The sequence below is a fragment of the Triticum aestivum genome, chromosome 2D (genome assembly GCF_018294505.1).
Source record: "Triticum aestivum cultivar Chinese Spring chromosome 2D, IWGSC CS RefSeq v2.1, whole genome shotgun sequence".
NCBI lineage: Eukaryota > Viridiplantae > Streptophyta > Magnoliopsida > Poales > Poaceae > Triticum > Triticum aestivum.
Window position 1 is genome coordinate 340,930,249 of NC_057799.1, and position 5,242 is coordinate 340,935,490.

Here is a 5,242-nt window from a genome sequence, read left to right on the forward strand (position 1 = left end):
CAATTGGAACGACATTGGGTGGAAGATCGCAGTGAAGATGAGACCAGGTTCTGCTATTTCCATCAACACTAGTAGATGTGCACGTGCAATGCACGTGTTGAGAAAGTTAGTCATAACAATGCGATGATTCAGACAATGTAACAATACACATAGTTAATCCACGTTGCTAATTACAGATAGAAGAGAAGGTGTTGTATTTGAACCTGAATTGCTACTGAGATATATATGGCTTGGATTTAGCTCTATGGACCCCGATAAAAGATAGATAGTGCAATTCTATCTCATCACGAGCACCTTCTCTTTCACCATGTCAGATCACACAACTCTATTTCTTCAAAACCCATAGTAAGACGTGTAGAACAAAGGTCTTCAAGATAGAGCAAACAAAGGACTTAAAGTTTAAAGAAAAAACTCTAGAACACACAGGCAACTCTGGTTCTTCAAAACGTGCCAAGCTTCTATGGTTACAATTGAGAGCGACTATTTCAGGCTCGAAAAGATTTTTTTCTTCAGTCAGTTTTCCCTCCGCCCTCCCATATTATGCATCCAACGGACTGTAACCTTCTTCCTGGCACACGAACGCCCGCACTGCAGCCTCGCCGCCCTGGTCTGCCCGAGTTGCCATTGCTGCCACCGGTCATCCCTCTAACCCACCTCCACCCAAACCCCACAACCCGCTGCATGTCCTCCGCTGACGACGCTGGGACAAGTTGCGTCGTCCCTGCCTCCATCCAGGTCCTAGATCTTCATCTTGGAGACGCCACCACAAGTAGTGTCGTCCCCGCCTCCGTCCAGGTCCTAGCTCAGCATCTTGGAATCGTTGTGGCAGGCAGTGTCGCCTCCATCTCAGCCTTAGCTCCATCTTACCTACTTCTCAAGCACATATCGACAAGCTGAAGGCTCAAAATTCCAGTCACCTGAAAGCAGCCAGTAGGCATTTGGACTTCACGTTTATAAGAGAGAGAATTAGGAGTACATATCGACTGATCGTTACTCTCGATGGTGAGCATGTTATTGATTGTGAACCCATATTAGGCTATTACACAGAGGAATGAAAAAAATCACGGAAAACCGAACTATTATGCAATACTTACCTTATCTAACAAAGATATAGAGAGATTGTAGAAAGGGATAGGACAGTTATTTTTGCAAGAGACTTGTTGTAAATTCCTTAACTTAAAAAACAAAAAAGGGTGGTCAACATTCTGGTGCAGACTTCACGATCCCGACTGATTCCGTTATAGCAACATGATATTCCAAATTTTATCATGATCTCACATATGAGCACAAAAATTAAAATAATCTACTCAAATATCCTAGCTCTAGGTAATACTAAGGTTACATTTTTTATCCTACCAAAATTACATAAACCCTTCCTTTCTAAAAAGATTTAGCATCAGGACATGCGTGCGGTCCCCTTTTAAGATATTAATGTAAATCAATTGATTAACCAGCAATACTCCTATTCTTGGAAATTATAGAAATTATAGAAGTTTATTGGATTTCGGAATTGATTTATCTAGTAAATTAAGATCAGTTCCAAATATACTCCCTCCGTTCCTAAATATAAGTCTTTTTAGAGATTCTACTATAAACTACATACGGATGTATGTAGACATGTTTTAGAGTGTAAATTCACTCATTTTGCTCCATATGTAGTCCCTTCTTGGAATCCCTAGAAAGACTTATATTTAGGAACGGAGGGAGTATAATTCAAGCAAAACATGATTTCACCACAACCATAGTAATTAGAGCAGAAGTTCCTATCCAATCTATCACCCCTATACATACCACAAACTTCATTCAAAATACATACTGCCGAGTGCCGACTCAAAACCATCCAATACTCCTAGTCTTATACAGACTGCACACACTCGTAAACCAAACCCTCATTAAAACAATACATCAACCAGCTATACACCCAAATGTATGTACATATATTTGTACCAGCAATCTGTTGCCAGGTGGTACATATATTTTGGTCCAGTGATGCTCAAGACAGATCAGTGATTGCCCCCATCCTGAAGGAAGTGAACCAACTAAGTAGAGTTTATTCTAGTTTTCAATTTAGGCTTGTGCACAGACCAGCTAATGTTGCTGCTCACCTGTGTGCAAAAAACGATTCGCCTGAGCGGCAAAGGTGTGCTTGGATAAATATGAATTATGGCTTCGTTTTCAGCCTTCAGCTTGACTATAACTCTACTTATTCAGTCCGGAAAAGCTCCCGATTCCCCAAAAAAAGTGCACGTGCATGAAACAAGGATCTAGCAAAAAAACACTTAAATACAGTCAAATTCTGAAAAAAAAAGGAATAAAAGTATGCAGAAGGAGCAACACATCTCTGTTTGTAAGAAGTACACAAACCACATATTTCATATTCAGGAAAGGAAACCAAGATATAAACAAGAAAAAGAAAACATAGGATCCATAAACGTAAGATTCTGTAAATTGATGAGGCAGCACTAACCTCATCAAAACTTTTCCCATCATGAATAGCCCGTTCGTGTCTCTCTTCATTGAGCCGTTTAAAGAGTTGTTCTTCTATATGATCGCTAAGCATGGCCCTTGGCAGATCTTTAGCCCCAAGAACAGAATTTTGTGGCAAAGGCATACGTAAGCCATGCTCGATCTCCCAAACACAGCATTTAGGGCAAGTATAGTATGCATTTCATTTTATCCAAGCAACACAAGGACAACAATAAATTGGTGGAGGCTAAAAAAGAGGTTCTCTACTTTGCAAAGCTTGCATATGTAATCATTTTCAGTGTATTCAATCACTTGATACTTTAGAACTTTAGCATTGCTCTGTCAAATGATGGAACATAATAAATAGTTTACACTTTGTAGTGCAATAAGCATATAACTGTTTAATATGCTTACACTATGAACAATGGTAATACCAGTGAAACACGTACATAGCTATGAACATGGATCGATCATTATTGTCATAAATGAAACTTATATAAGAAAATTGCAAACAGAACTTCTTGATAGAACATGAAAATAGATCATTGTAGACTCATGCTTCATAGCTATGAAGCACCGGCGTTACGGATACGGCGATAAGGAAATGGGGATACGGTAATTTCAAGAAACAATAATACGGCGGTATGGTGGGTATATATAAATAATTAATAAAATGGTACGTAAAGAAGAACAAATAATCTATGTGCGAGATGACATGAGATCAAAATACTGCCCCTTTCGTTGCCTTCATGCCTCTTTTTATATCATCAATGACTGAATGACCATTAATTTCCTAGATCCTCATAATTGAATGTTGTGTATCTCTGGACTCACTCCTTGGCCAGCACAGCAACAACATCAGGAGGACAGCAGCAGTAAGCAACAACATCAACAGGTCAGCAGCAACAACAACAATGTCAGTATAAAACAAAGCATAGCTGCATACAAGATGCAAGCATTATACAAATATATACAGCAAAGCAGCAGCAGCTGCAGCAGGCCAGCAGCGACAAGCACCCAGTGACAAGCCAACAAGCATGCAGCGTCAAGCACATACAGCACACACACGCAGCCGGCAAGGCGGGAGGACGGAGGCATGGCCAGGCCGGACTTGGCTGAGTCCCTGTGCAAGATAACAAAGTGAGGCCCTTTGCCGGTTCAAGTGCCTATATTTGTCCTAAATTTTCTTCAATGACTTCCTTTTGAGAATTTATAAACTCACGTGTTAATCTTCTCTTTCTTTGGTTTTTCATGTTACAAATACTTTTGGGATGACATCTTAAAACACAAAGGCATGAAACTTGAAAAATCAAACCTGGAGGAGGGAGAGCGACCATGGCACAACACCACATAGGCGTGAAAGAAATCTAGCACCGAACGGTTGCCGATGGAGTAGTACTGCTATACAGGTCTTCTCTGAAATTAGTAGTACTGATTACTGACCCTGATTGATGTAACATGTATTGACCTTGATTGCCGGAATTAGTAGATAATGGAGTAGAGTAACCTTCTCTTGCTCTCTCAAGTGGAGCATATGGAGAATCAGTACAGCCCAAAAAGAAGTAAAGCACAAATTAGATCGGATACAAAGCAAAGCAACCTGCTCCGCTTATAGAGGAGGATCTTTTACTGACCAATGCAAATTAGAGAGTGAATCATAGGGATCAACAAATCACTGATGGCTCGGTGATTGCTCGCACCGGCTGCACATGCCCAGGCCAGGGCCTAACCGGAGGAGAGCAGTTACCTTGCCGGCGACGGTGCGGATTTCAAACCGGCAGGGGGAAGAGGGATCCGCGCCGCCGCGCCGCGGGCTCGCGCGTGGCCTCGTTCGCCGGCGGCCGCCACACATGCGCCCACTTCGTCCTTTGGGAGGAGACCGGTGCGGCCGGAGAGGCGAGGGGGAGCGGGCGCCGCCGCGCCGCGGGCTTGCGCGCGGCCTCCATGGCCGACCCAAAAGAGCTCGACCACGCCTCCCCTTGTCTCCCGGCGGTGGCCGCACTCCTTACCGGCTCCGGCTTCCAGTGCACGCCGCTCCGGGCCGCTCTGGAGGTTGTCGCGGGGAGAGTGCCCGGGAGGTTGTCGCGGGGCAGTTCGGCTGAGGATTGGGGGTTGCGTCATTGTGGGAGAAGGGAGGAGGCGGCGCTGTTTTCCTCGATCTGGGGAGAGAAAGAAGGATCGGGGAGGCACGATTCAGTTGGAATTGGCCTGAAAATTAGGGAGCTGCCAGCGGAATCAAGGGCGCGATTGTTTCCCTCGTGCGGGCGTGGGAACGGCAGAGTTTTCGTTCGCCCTGTGAACATGTTCTCTTGTTTAATAGTAGTGTAGATTCGTGTGTCAACTTTCAGTCTGTAACACTTGAGAAAGTTTATCCAAGTTTGGCCATAAAAAAAGCAGCGATCTTCTTGATTCATGAACCCATCTCGGAACTTATATCCATGGATTGTCTTCACTGTGACCATTAAACTGGTGTATTCAGTTATGGCAAGGCCGAGCATCTTGAGTACATGTGTTCTGGCAGAGCAAGGTATGCACTGCAGGAAAAATAATATGAGAACACAATGTATTCCCTATCCAAATCTAGAAATAATTTCCTCCTTCATGTCAGTGTTGACCATGGTACTAGTACCTTTAATCCAAATATAGCAATCCAAATTTCCAAATTAGTCGACAGCATGTTCAAAAAACCCCACCCTCGCGGATAGAAAAGAGGATTCTAGGAACATACTGTGCTCGTTTTAAAATCATGTGTTAGGATGAGAAGGAACAAGTGTGG

The 5,242-nt window shown here is 43.3% G+C and overlaps 1 long non-coding RNA gene across 1 annotated transcript; it reads right to left on the reverse strand.

The window, feature by feature from the left end:
* Positions 1–308: 308 nt before the first annotated feature.
* On the reverse strand, positions 309–4,768 carry LOC123053054 (uncharacterized). Its single transcript, XR_006425322.1, has 2 exons — positions 2,468–4,768; positions 309–2,264 (listed from the first exon to the last, which is right to left on the reverse strand). It is a non-coding gene; the product is annotated as an uncharacterized lncRNA (long non-coding RNA).
* Between the last annotated feature and the right edge of the window lie 474 nt (positions 4,769–5,242).